The sequence below is a fragment of the Ranitomeya variabilis genome, chromosome 7 (genome assembly GCF_051348905.1).
Source record: "Ranitomeya variabilis isolate aRanVar5 chromosome 7, aRanVar5.hap1, whole genome shotgun sequence".
NCBI classification, from domain to species: Eukaryota; Metazoa; Chordata; class Amphibia; order Anura; family Dendrobatidae; genus Ranitomeya; species Ranitomeya variabilis.
The window spans coordinates 26,096,532-26,111,361 of NC_135238.1; the positions used below are offsets into that span (position 1 = coordinate 26,096,532).

The 14,830-nt window shown below is 41.4% G+C and overlaps 1 long non-coding RNA gene across 1 annotated transcript; it reads right to left on the minus strand.

The window, feature by feature from the left end:
- Positions 1-11,074: 11,074 nt before the first annotated feature.
- LOC143785627 (uncharacterized) lies at positions 11,075-13,003 on the minus strand. The gene is made up of 2 exons (XR_013218029.1): positions 12,012-13,003; positions 11,075-11,610 (listed from the first exon to the last, which is right to left on the minus strand). It is a non-coding gene; the product is annotated as an uncharacterized LOC143785627 (long non-coding RNA).
- Positions 13,004-14,830: the final 1,827 nt, after the last annotated feature.

Below are 14,830 nucleotides of genomic sequence, written 5' to 3' on the forward strand. Positions count from 1 at the left end.
CACAGCTCACCTCCTCCTCCTGTACAATGACTGATAACACCTCTATATACAGTAGATAACACAGGATCCACCATTCACAATAGGTGATGTCACAGCTCACCTCCTCCTCCTGTACAATGACTGATAACACCTCTATATACAGTAGATAACACAGGATCCACCATTCACAATAGGAGATATCAAAGCTCACCTCCTCCTTCTTTCACAGTGACATTTTCCTAAATTAGAGTAGACCAAGTTTATACTTCAATACTAACGAATAGGGTCTGAGTCTGTGCAGTGCTGCTACTGTCGAAGTGAAGAACAGTAAGTAGGAGTTTAATATTAGACTTAGTAGCCATTGTTTTATTTTGCTTTTATTTAAAATATAGATAGTAATATCAAAAATAAAAATTATCATCAAGCATTTAAAAAAAACATTTCACATAAAAACCTGATTTAAACAATAGGTCATTTCTGATTACATTTTCCCCTTAATGTAAAAGGAGTCGTCCTAATCTATGTGTCGTTCTAAGTGATGTCACATGCATGGGTAGTCCGAGGCTCAGTGGCTCTCAGCGAAAGTGTGCGTCAGTCTTCTCATGTATGTGACATCAATTATGATGCCGCAGACATTGGGGGTAGACCTGAGCAAGGGTAGCTCACATGTAGAGCAGAATGATTATAGGTTCGCACAAAATTATTCACTATAATATGTGTTCTATTCAATGGAATTCACGCTCATTCTAGTCTTAGGAGTCTAGTGGGCGGTCCTGATCAGTGACTAGAACCGCCCACTGGACTCTTAAGAAGGAACAGATTGAATTATACTCAGTCTTTTCCCACAAACCTATATGTCGATGTGTTCAGTGCCTGTTCTGTAAGATTCTGCAGGCATTTTTGGCTCCTTGAGTAATTTGACAGGTTCCCTTTAAAGCATCCAAGTTAGTGGATATTATTGCCTTGGCATTTTTGCGCCTCCTGGGTTTGTTTTTTAACCATCGGACCATACAGGACATGTAGAGACATGCTGCACGTTGCTCTTTGAGTTCAACAAACAATTTGTATCTGTCATTTTATTCATGTGCCATTAACCTTGATGAATTTAACTCTATAAAAAAGCGAACTTACTATTGTTATTGTAGAAAGTGGTCCCCTTTAATGGCATAAATCAGAGCGTTTTATATATGCCTGCAGTCTATTCATGGGGGTCTTAATGACAACTACAGGGAACTTGCAGCTCTCTCTGAGGTTAAAGGATTAGATAGTGATAACTTTATATTACGGAATTGCTATTTATGCAATTTTCTTAATAATTTTAAAAATATTTAACATATCCTAAAATAGATTTAAAGAAAAGCACATTACATGATTACTCTCTTGATTTTCATAAAGTGTAATGCTTGCTTTCTCCTGTGGGGGTGCTGTAGGAAAATTGAGCACTTATTGCCAGACTTATATGGAAATTATAACTGATCCCTGGGGTTCACAGCTGTAGGAAACCTTGAACTAAAAATACAAAAATAAAATATATATCAAATAAAGGGAATTGTCCAATGTGAATTGTCCCTTTAAGTGCGCATGTTGCTAAATATGTCATCTGTAAAATTTAATTTCCTAATCTTAGCGCTTGCTACCTGGTGTTTCGCAATTGCTGATGGAAGGGCGCCGCTGATGTTTTCTCTCCATTATATTGTTCAGTAATTTAAGGCTTTGTGTAGACTGCAGGACGCCGTATAAATAAATGTATATACACATGTATACATGTGTGAGTCATCGGCTCCGCTCCACGCCAGCGACGCTATTGCTGCACTGCAGAGCCGCTGACTTGAAAGAGTTTAACACCATGAATGAAAAATGATTGTGACTGAAAGTGATATTTTTATCCTATGCTCAGCCAGCCGGGGAAATATTTCAGGTTAATTTAAAGCGATAATTCACAGGAAAAATCCTGTCCATATGCGGAGTGTACATCTTTAACAAATCGCCCACTAAGGAGAACCTATGTTCATATATGTATGTCCAAAATGGAACCTTTTATGTTAAATCTGCAGTCCGATCCGTGGGCAGCAAGTTATAGAGCAGGACGAGTTGAGCAGATTGATATATGGGTTTGTGAGAAAAGATTCAGTATAACTTGTAATTCATTCATTTAATTTCCTGCTTATTCTGAGCTTAGGCGTCCAGTGGGCGGGCTTAGTCAATCAGTAGAACCACCTACTGGACACCTATGTGTGAAATATAAAAATAAACATATTTACACTGAACTATTTCCCATTAACCTATATATCAATCCGCTCAGGTTCTCCTGCTCTATGACCTGCTGCCCGTAGATTGGACTTTATAAACAATGTGATAGATTTCCTTTAAAGATTCATCCCTTGCCTGATCAGAAAGACAATAGGTGCCTTCACAGTATTCAGTAGGGATCAGGTTTGCTTAAGCCCCCCATACACGTTAGATGGCTGTTGACCTAACGATACTTTGGCCGAGTGTTCGACCGACAGCCGTCTCTCCCAGACACAACAGCACTCACTCAGACAAAGCGCTCGTGTTCTTTTTGAGAAATCTGTTTCCAGACATCTCTGCTGGCGGGTGATCTAAGAGAGAACAAAGTGATTTATTGTTCAAAATCTTGACATGCCCAATGGGCATTTTCCTCGACTGGCTGGCATCCTCATACACATTAGAGTGTCGGCCAAAACCATCAATATCGGCAAATAAGTCTGTTGTTAGTCTGATCTTTATGGGGGAACTTTATTCCACCAGAATGTTTTTGGAGATTCCCTGAGAAAAATGGGGTGTCTTAAAAAAAGGGACCCCCAATTATGGTGCAGGAATTTAGTACCCAGACCTGATAAGCTTGGCATGTTTCCCCTCTATTGCCTTTGACCATTGGCCCCGTTTCCCAACTTTGCTTGTTAGTGATGAAGTTCAACAAAGGTCTTACCACCCAGTAGTAAAGCGGTTGAGACCAACCCAAAACTGGGGACCCTTGCTCCAATTCCTGTCTATGTACATCATTGAAACTAATGAAGTCTAGGAATACATACCAATGTTGGTAAACTCAAGATACTTATGACTTGTCCCCAGGAACATCTAAAACTAGATGGGAACACCCATATTTGGTCTGGTTTAACCTAAACCCAAACTTTTGGACAGGACATGCACAAATTTGAAAGGATTGTTTATGAAAATTCTGGACAGTTCCATCAAAAATGTCTGTTATGTCTATGACTGGTGCCTAAAAAGATCTGGGGTGTCTTCCACCGCCCTCCTCTCGCCCTTTCTTCTCTTCCTCCTTTTCTTCTGTCTTTTCTCCACATCATCACACACTAGCTTCTATCGACTCCGTAACACATAGTGGATCATTCCTCACCCATGCCTTCACCTTCACCTCGTCTACGGGAAGCTAGCACCTGCATTTGGTGTGAAGCGAGTTGACAACACGTAATGGGTTTTTTTTTTCCTGGAATATGATTTTCAGCAACTCGATAGAAAATGGAGCACAGAATGCTCTTCACTGACAGAAGGGCTCCGTTTGTGTTCATGGCTCAGAACAGAGGTTGCATCAAGGGTCATTTCCAAAAGTCTATTTCTAAATAGGTGATGATGACCCTCGGCCGGGCCGGATTATAAAACAGATGTAGCTCATGGACATGATTTGATTGCTGCTACCGTCATCTGTATTCTGCACAAATCACATCATTCTCGTGCACTATAACTAGCCGGGAGCCAGATGCTGAGGCCGTGATGGTATATTATATGGATCCATGGGCAGGACCAGGCTCAGCATGGTTAGGGGGCAGCGGCAGGGAAATGCAGGGTTTTTAAAAGGGATATGAATCGTCTAGGGTGGTCTTGTAGGACCAGTTACAGGCTTCCCCTATAATATTGTGCTAGAGCTACCAATGCTCCTTATGTTGGTGTTAATACTTAAATTAGAGGTGTCTCTCATATCAAAGTCTTACTTACATAATTTTGGTCTGCCATTTTGGTTTTGCTTCTTCTAATAGTGGTATGGGAGTGGGATTGGTCCAAGGAAAAAAGTGGTGACATGTCCGATCCTGATGCAAGTGTCTGATCAAAATCGGCAATGCAAGTCTATAGGTCCGTGGAAAACATCGATCTTCACTCGGATGACATCGGAGTGCGGTCCGATTTTCAAGGACTGACTGGAGAAGGTGGAGAAACTTCTTTTTTTCTCTCCATCTCAGAGAAAAACTGATGCCAGTCTGATAAAACTTTGATCAGAGTCTGATCAGCATAATCGGACTGTTTTTCTCGGATGGAAAGACAACGGTCGTGTGCACCTGGATCTGGAACATCTGGAACTGGCTAATTGATGACCACAGACAACGGTCGTGTGCACCTGGATCTGGAACATCTGGAACTGGCTAATTGATGACCAAAGACAACGGTCGTGTGCACCTGGATCTGGAACATCTGGAACTGGCTAATTGATGACCAAAGACAACGGTCGTGCGCACCTGGATCTGGAACATCTGGAACTGGCTAATTGATGACCAAAGACAACGGTCGTGTGCACCTGGATCTGGAACATCTGGAACTGGCTAATTGATGACCAAAGACAACGGTCGTGTGCACCTGGATCTGGAACTGGCTAATTGATGACCAAAGACAACGGTCGCGTGCACCTGGATCTGGAACATCTGTAACTGGCTAACTGATGACCAAAGACAACGGTCATGTGCACCTGGATCTGGAACATCTGGAACTGGCTAATTGATGACCAAAGAAAAGTGGAAAAGATCTTAATAAAGCTACAAAATAGATAATTAGGCAGAAAAAATGTAAAAAAAAAAGACAATCACCCAAAACAAAAAATGAGCACGTTCGATAATGAATGGTCAGCTAAGTATACTGATGGCACGTCTACTGCCTCTTCTCACCATAATACTGTCGGTGGGGGCTCGGTATCTATCTTTGGCCCGTCAAATGTAAAATTAATGAAGATCTGCCTTTTCGAAGCCCTGCAAGAATTGGTTTATTAACCCTTCTGCCTTCACGTATTTCCACTGCTGAGAGGAAGTAATGTTCTGTGCAGAAAGACACAGCGACAATACAAATCCTTCTTAATCAGCCGCTGGTGAACAGCAAAACTGCAGAACACAATTACGCCTGACCTAGCGAAGAGGTAAATTGTAAAATGAGGCATTTACAAAAGTGCCGCTACTCAGATTACACCGACTGTAGAGAACTTTGTGAATGCTACATCTGAAAAGAACCTATACATGTCTGACCCTTCTCTGGGAATCTACATGTCCGGCTTTATGGTGCCACCAATTTCCATAATTGATCCTATTTTTACTTCTTGGTGGCATAGATGACTGTGTACATTGATCCAAGATGGAGGTACAACCTAAGCACTGATATCTGGACAGACCTGGGATTCTTCAGGGTTGGGTCATGAGAAGATGGTATGGGGTACCATTTAGTGGTGGTCTTATAACAAGGTCCTATAGTCTCCGCATTCGGACCTGGTAAGATTTCCCTGATTCTTTAAATTTAAGAGTCCTTGGATAAATATAGCTGATATGTCTTACATCAAGGACAAACATAATCCCAGGAATCGAGGCCGCATGGGCAATTATTCTCTGAATTAGTCAATGTCGGAGACACATACGTGGACAGCAGCCATTCACAGAGAAGATCCTGACTATCTAGGTTAAAGGTTTAAACTTCCAAGACGCGATGTCTTATATTCCCAGAATTCGATGTTGTTAATCCCCCTGGGAATGTATCTGGTCAGGGACTTACTAAGTCGTGACCCTGTAAAAGAAAACCGAAAAGCTGCTACTAAAGTCTGGAAATATCTATTAATAAAATCTATATAATCAGTGATATAATGCAATTAGGTCACCACATAGAAGGATTCCAGCCAAGTCTTCATTAACGTACATTTTTGGGATAATGTACCCGTGTATTACCCCCTTCCCATCGCACACCATTTTTGTTTTTTCCTCCCCTTCTCCCAAGAGTCATACTTTTTTATATTTTTTTGACAATGCAGTCATTTCTGTTTATTTTTGCACGATGAGTTGACATTTTGAATAATGCCATTTAGTTTTTTTTTTCATACAATGCAATGGATACAAGAATAAAATTGCAGTGCAATAAATTCAATGTCACCATTATTTCATTTTTACGGCGTTCATCTAACGGTAAAAATGACCTGGTGACAAGATTCTTCAGGTCAGTACGATTTTTTTTTTTTTTTTTACAAATATCTTACCATTTTCTGAAACTTTCTTCTTTATTTTTTTCATTAATGGAGCTGTGTAAGTGGTTGTTTTTTGTTTGTTTTTTCTTTTTGGCGTTGTGCTGTACCATTTTAGGGTACATATATATATATATATATATATATATATATATATATATTTATTTATTTATTTTAAATGGTATTTCTAGCTTTTCTTTATTCTTTAAGAGTTGGATACATTTGTATTTTGATAAATCTGACTTTTACAGATATGCAGAAACTGATTGTTTTTATGTTTTTAAAGGGGTGCGAATCAAACCTGACTTTTCTTCTTTTTCTTGCTGTTTTTAGTCCCCATAGGACACTTGAACCTGCGATCGTCTGATCACTTGTTGTACAGTATATGGAGATCTGTGTTTGCCATCCTTTAATTGGATCCTCATTTGTTTAGAACAATTTTTTCTTATTTTTCTGAAGGTTCATGTTGAATTACTGCAGTCAGACATCTTAAAAACCATGAGGAGTAAAAATCACAAGAACTCTGCCGTTATTTAGTAAAACTAATATGGTGATTGCAGACAGAAGACGTAGAGAAAATATGGCGGATTCTAAGCTGTCAATGATGTCTGGGCTGTACTGAAGACTTCAGTCATCGGGACTGGTCGCTATGGACGTGCTGCCTTCATACTTACCAACAACTGAATAAACAAAAAATGAGGGAACATTTGAGTCTCCACCTCCGTTTTTGAGTCTCCACCTCCGTTTTTGAGTCTCCACCTCCGTTTTACAAGGGAATGTCCCTTCTTGAAGTAAATGAGAAAGTCGCTTTGAGGCCTAGTTTACGAGACACAGTAACTCAGCCCTGGAAAGAGTTTGGTTGCTAAGGAGTGTATCCTTAGCAACCGGCATGTCAGTCACCATTGTAGTGATGAGATGAAAACTGTGCCTTCTATAGAGGCCGTGTGACTTTGCCACATGATCCCTATTAAATCTGTTGCCCCGAACACCAGAGTATTTGTATATTGTCAGATTAAAGGGGATGTCTTATGAAGACAATGCTTGTCATTATACCCAATGCTTGAGACCCCCTTCTAAACCCCAATTTTTCCCATTATAATATCGATGGTCATTCAGTTGAAGGGCCGCCATGTAATTTCACTTCAATGCCCGGCTGTCCTCGGCTTCCACTGGCAGAATCCGCTGTTTGAGCATCATTAATCAGACACCTCCTTTAATAATAGCTTCCATGTTAAATCCCTACACTCCCCTAAAATACCCACTTTTGATAAACCTATCAGTTCTGAGTGTCAGTTATCAATACATTTTCAGAAAAAAATGGGACTCTTGACAAATGTGATGTTTGACGGCCGTGTAATGTCGCCAGGGCTCATCCATATTCGTCATCCTGGCAGCAAGAATAAAATAGTTTCTATATCACTCTATCCGTTGACAATATAAAATGGCAACTTGCTTTTCGGTTATTTTTACCACTGAAGTAAATAGATAAATAGATCCTAATGGAAGACTTTCTGCAAAGGACCCCATACACTTTAGATGGCGGTTGGCTATCTCGCCTGACTGCCATCACGGAAGTGCTCGCTCTGCCGAGGGTCCTGTGCTTTCTATGGGAGAGCTGCAAGCAGACATTTTTGGTGGCGGCTTAAGTCTTAGAGAACAAAAGGATCATCATTCTGAAATCAGACATATCGAATCCTTAAAGGGGTTTTCCCACAAACAAAGTTCATTTTAAAGTTAATTTATACATCTTGGAATAATAATAATTTCCACAAACGGATGTGGTTTAAAAAAATGTTCCTGTGCCGAGATAATTTTATAAATGTGCCCCTGCTGTGTACTGTGTAATGGCTGTGTCTGACCCTACAGGAGCATGGTCTGATCATACCACAGCTCCTGCGCAGGGGAGGAAACAAGAGACGATACAGACAGAACAGTATGGAATCACAGCTGATTCTTTTGGTGGGATAAAGCATTTCCCTGCCTGTTTTTAAAAAATGTTTAACCTCAAAGCAGGAATTATCTGCGATCCTCTGCTGTAATGTCTGTATACTCTTTTGCCCCCCTCGCCCAGGAGTTGTGGTACGATCAGACCATGTTCCTGCACGGTCAGACACAGCCATTACACAGTACACAGCAGCGGCACATTTATAAGATTATCTCAGCACAGGAGCATTTTTTTAAAACACATCCAATTGTGGAAATTATTATTATTCCAAGATCTATTGATTAAAATGAGCTTTGTCCATGGGAAAACCCCTTTAAGTCCTCCGACATGGGCCCCCAAACACATTAGACTGCTGGCCGAACCATCTTTTGGTAGATATGTGACACTAGCGCTAACATGGCATAAAAGTATAGCAATGCCCAATGTTCTACATCCGTGTTTTTCTGAAGGTAGAGCTGATAATGTCCTTCCGACAGGCCCAGTGGCATCTGCTCTTGTTGATCCGAGCAGTCTGTCGTTATTTACCATTGACTTGTGAGCTGATTCATTCACTTACTTGATGTATTCCCGTCAAGAACTTATTTGTCTGTGCATCTGACTCATCCACTTTGGAAGGCGGCTATAGGATTCCAGATATTATAAAAGATTAATTAGATGTTCACCGAGGCTGGGGGTATAAGATTAGATTTCTAGAATTAGAAAATTAAAAATGTAACTAGTGTTCATAGGCATTGCACTACTCATTTGATGCTGCAATACCAGATACCGTCTGTGAACAAGAGTGGCGCCGTTTCTGGAAACGTCAGACCTTTTTATCTACTCCTGGACAACTCCTTCAAGCTGTCAAACGTTATTGACCTCAGTGCATCTATTAGACCTCAACCATAGGAGACCCATAGCGGACACAAAGTTTTATGGATCGATACACACATCCATGAAAATCATGGATCTGAGCTTGAGATCCGTGAGACTAACAGCAGGTCCTATTCCGAGTCGTGTTGGTGGATCAGACTCGGCCAAACATGTCAATGGGGATCCGTGAAACACGGCTGCCAATTGAAATGGTTGCGATTTGCTTCCTTTTTGCTTCAGTTAAAAAAAAAATTGGATCTAAGTGAATTTTAGAAACACACCGTTTTTATTCTCAGGTGTCATCCTAGCTGCATCCATTTTTTTCTACTGATGTGTTTGTTCCCAAGCAAATAAAAAAAGACCCCTGCAACGTATAGGACAGACAGAAAGGAGTGACATGGCAGGATCAGACTACAAAGGGTTTGTTTGTAGTCTGTTACCATGGATACAAATAAGTCTGCATAGAATCTATAGACATAAATCATTTTTTTGTATAAGATATTGAAGGGGTAGACTTCTCCCTATAATAATAAAAAAAAGTAAGTGGTTAAATATTATTTAAGAAAAATAGAATAGTCCAACGTTCCTATTATGCATCAAACTAATTTCAAGAAATTGTCGCCTCTTCTAACATTTTAGTTTTTGGAAATCATTGTATTCCCCATAAAATAACAATTAGGGGACATCTTTTCTTATAATTGTATCCTGTGTTATTATAAATTAATTAATCAATTAGTAACTGGTTGTTACAAGTTTAGGGCGCGTCCCTGCACACTCCGACACTGTCCAATCAGTGTAGCCATACAGGGACACACCCCTATGACAAGGGTAATGGTAACTCCTAATTGTCAACTTTTTCATACTTTTCCAGGAGGAATTATAGAGAAACAGAACAACACAGAGTTCTAAGAAGAGGTGATCCAGAACTGTTATTTCATGAAGAATACGGTTATTTACTAAAAAGCAGAGTGGACTTATCTCTTTTAATTATGTATCTCAATGCTGCTAATGTGCTGTTTAATCTCACAAATCTGTTGTATTTAATGTAGTATGCAGAGAGTTAATTGGCAGAGAACAGATAATGAGATAAATGAAAGAAAAAAAAAATCAGTTAATGGTTAAAAAAAAAAATGAATGGAGGAGAGGTGTCCAAACAATAGGCAGCCCTATCTATCATATATAGTGCCAAGAAGTGGAAGAAAATGCTTTAGGCTGGAAGTACACGTGCAGTTTTTGAGCCAAAGCCAATAGTGGATTCCAAAGAAATTGGAAATAAAAAGGAAGGACGTATAATTCTCCTTCCGGCTGGATCCACCTCCGGCTTTGGATCAAAAAAGCAGAATCAAAACTATAGAAAAAAAACGGCATGTGTGCTTCCAGCCTGCAATTTGGTAATCTGCATTTTGGAATAATTTAGCAAAATTGTCAAAATCTTTGATTGCCCTCAGTGATTGGTTTGCTTTTAGAGTATGAAAATTAATCCTTGTTATGCGATGGACACGCAGGTGCAGGGGTCCTGTAAAGATATCTGCTGCGTTCACACGCTGCGGCCAGAGACCATTGTGCCGTTGTGGTCTTTTAACAATTTTTAACTTCATTTTGCAAGGAAACACGTCGGGAGCGATAGCTTTTGGCTGACAGCTGTCTCTAGCGACCTCCCATGCACATGCACACTTGGCTGAATGTGCATGTATTATTAATGGGGTAAGTCGCTGCCAGCTGCTTCTGGCAATGGCTAATCTTCCCTGAAAACGAATGGATTGGGCATGTTAAAATCCAACATGTCTGATCTTTTATCAGCCAACATTTACCATTGGTGGAAAGTTAGGAAACCCCCATACAATTTAGATGGCTGGCTGGCAGGAAGTATATAAAAATGTCTGCCTTACTACTATACCCAACTGACAACCTCTAGAATCCTTAGCATACATAGGTAAGGAGTATATGAGCACCTCCTCTTCTAAGCGGTGGTCCGATAGACTTTATACTTTAGGTTAAGTGCCCCTTTAAGTCTTTGTATGGTTCAGTATACAAGTAGGACATTATCGTAAAAAGGCTTTTGCTGATTTACGAACTTTATCGAATAATCTAGTGAGGTGCCCACTCCACACATATAAATTCTATAATGGGCACACAACAAAAATCAGGCAACATCAGCTAAAACACATAACAATTTATAAGATGAGGGACTTTTCCCTCACAGAAGATAGACCATCCCGGATATTTGTAGTTTGCATTCATAGGACAGAATGATGACATCAGTCGTATTGTCCTCCAGGTAGCCAAAGTCACCGATCTGTGATCAGCAAGAGGATTGTCAACGTTTCCTTCTTAAGTGCCACATGAAGAAACACAGAAACACTTAGTCAAATGGGTAAGAGATTATTAAGGCCACTTCTGAGAAAGCTGGAGATCCCGCAGAGCAAAACAACATTAGTCCGAGTTCTTTTCCTTTACAGATGGTGGAGAAAACGGGCAGCATCCTTCGAAGGGCAATAAGGCACTCACAGTTTGCAGCACAACCCACGTTCGCCCTAAAAGCAGCATATTCACTCTTCTCCAGAAGGTTTTGAAATGTTGGTGACCCAAGAGCCTTAACAAAAAAAAAAGCAATGATATGATGTGAGAAGATAGGTTTGTCCGTAACATGCATATGATTAACCACAATTTATGGACTACTCTGGCTCGAAATACTAGGGATTATATCAGAAATGTGGGTGGTGTGAACATTATCCATGTTACATGATGTTGAGGGGGATTCATGATATGTTCTATAGGGCGGAGGTTAAGGTTGGTGGTGCAGGCTCTGGTGGGTTAAGCTTATACCATGGGTGATTATTTCATTTCGGAGAGAGTCGGTCAAACATGGCCACTAACAACAATAATGAGCACCGAAAACAGAAATTATTCACGTTGTCGGTTTGGATAATGTTGACATAATCATGTTTCTGACATTATTTGTAAGATATCAATGAAAGTCACCATGCCACCCACCTTCTGTGACAGTGAATACACACGTTAATGGGCACTGCGGGTATAAGACAAGCATTCCTCTGAAGTCATTCAGTACTCTGCTCCCCCAAATTTTGTGAAGAGTCTTTCTCCGGGTGTCTGCCACAGGACAGAGTACCGTTTGACCCTGCTGCATAAAAAATAAAAGAAATCCAGTTACAGTCCCCCCTGTTCCTCTGCTTCTGCCTCCGCTCTCCTTCTTCTTTGTCGTTCCCGCCGGGACCTCCAGCACAAAAAGGCTGCCACCAACAATGCTGCGCCTGCAGCTAGTGCCGCCACTGACACCGCCTTGGCTATGTCCATATGGGGCCCCCGAAATTTGAAAGTAATGCATGTGGCAGCAATGCCAATCACCAATGCCACAGCCCCAAAGGGGAAGATGCAGCGATGCCAGGACTTTTCTGCACCACCTGTGGCCAATGCCAGTTTGTTGAGGGTGGCCGTTGAGTCTGTGGCTGCCTCACCTGCAGGCGGAGGCGGCTGGCCTGGCTTGGCAGCCTGCAGGCATGACAAAGAGTTAGACTTACACACAGTCATAGTCTTTTGGGTGGGAAAAAATAAGGCCTCTTCCCCACTATTCTCAGTCTCCAAAGGCAGTAGAGTACTGGGTTCTTCGTCAATGGAATTCGGAAGAAGCAGATTCCCCTCTATTGTGAAGGAGATGTCTCGGATACCAGCTCACAACCTTACAGCTTCTCTCTTGCTTTCTACCTGCAGCTCATCACCTGCTTGTCATCTATTGATCTGGATGTGTCTTACAGAATCAGTCTCCCAGGGTCTTTTCTGGTCTTTGTGCTTCCTCTGTTCTCCGATTCTCTTTCCAAGGCTTCCTCTTCTTCTTAGCTCCTCTCTGCTGTTCTCCTTCTTCTGCGAGTTCCCTGACTCTGTCTCTCTCTGTCTCTTTTGCTCTCTGCTTCTCTCCAGTCCTTCAGCTTATTGGTGGAAGTACAGGATGGTGGGCGAGACTCCCAGACGCTTGGATTAACCCTTTCCTGTCGCCCGCTGGCACATCGCATTTAGTCATGTTTTTGTAATCGGTAACAATTATACAAGGCTGGAAATTTCCACAAATAATAACAAAGGGAAATGTAGCCAATGATGAACGACTGGTGCAGTAATATATCCTCGCTCGTCCTCCTCGTCTATGTCTATGCCATACATGTATAACGTTGGCATCGATTATGTCTCTATGTGTTCCCTGTTTTCACCAGTTTGGGAAAATGGACCAAAATGGGTGACATCATGTGCACCGAGAATCCTGGATATACTACACAGATGTAGCAGCTGCCAACTTGACCAGCAGAGAGCCCAGTAAATACTACATTATTTGCGTAGCGAGGCGATTGAATTCCAACGAGCATTACGCTATGCTACAGCCATAACGAGCCACATCAATCATTTTGGTGGCTATAATATCTATAGGTGAAAATACATGGAGAGATGTAAGGGTGGCGAAACCTCCCTCAAATGACCATCCAAAAATGTGGTCTGGGGGTTTGGTCTTCTCAAAAGAAAATGGCGAGTAAGCATAGTATATGTCGGAACTGAAAATCTGTCTTGGATAACGGGGTGATCTTCTCAAAGAGGTTTCACACTACTTGATACATGCTCTCCTCTTAAGTTATAAAGGATATACATGTTTTAGTGTTGTGCCAGAGCATTCCTTAGGACATTCGAGCACAGGAAACCGGAGAGTGATCAGCTGAAGACCATACCCAAGGGTCATGTAGCTGCTATGGGGCCCACCACCTCTTTGCTACAGACGACAGATGTCTATCAGAACTGCAAATTCATGCAAGAGTTAAGGCTTTATATGGACACTTGTAACTAAAGCCGATCACACACATTAGATAGCTATCGGACAAACGATCCTTCGACTCTTCCATACACAGGAACGCTCGGCTGTCTACATCATCTGGCAGCAGCTTATCTCCTTGAAGACCAACAGGATTGGGGCGATTGAATTGATCATTATGTCCCCTAACAAAAACTGTCGGGTGATAGTTGGGAGATCCCAACCTATACAGAGGCCCAAAAAGTAAGAGGACCACCTCCCACCTCCAAATCAGGTGGAATTGTGCATTATGATGAGCTATTAGATTGCAAAGGGCCTATATATTGCTCTTGCACAGAGGTCTGCTCCTGCTCCTGTCCCCGTACACAATAGATGGCCAACTGAGCTTCCCGAAATCGGAGGGTTCTGAAGACTTATCTTATTAGTGGTCTTAACAGACAGAGCTGAGTTCAGCCGGTGACTAAACAACAGACAGACAAGGGCACTAATACCTGGGGTCCTTGTGCACGTAGGAGCTAAATGACCCCTCTTCCACATACGACCACATCAGTCCAAATGCCAACAAATTCTATCTTACATCTAAGTTGAAGCCCCATTTCATAACTTTTTTTTACGGGGTACAGTAAACTTCAGTGACTCTCAATGGTCCAAAAGGAGATGTTCTCCAGCACCAAAGGAAGGTAGGTAAAGCTTAATCTTTAATCATATAGGATAAAAATTTTGGAAAATGTGCGCCTACTAAAAAAACTATAATGCTCACGCGTTTCGGGTGGAAAAACCCTTAATCATAGCGATGATTCTTTTTATCCAAGAAGTTTAAAGGCTAGGTTTTAAGTATTTTTAGTGCTGGAGAACATCACCTTTGGGACCATTGAGAGTTTTCTGACCTGGGGTATTCTCTGTGCCCCACACCCAGACCACAGACGGTCTACCCGGGAAGTTTCCTGAGTGATGAGTTGAATGGACCCTTTTCAGACTTTTTGTACACTGCAGTTCTTCTTTTGCT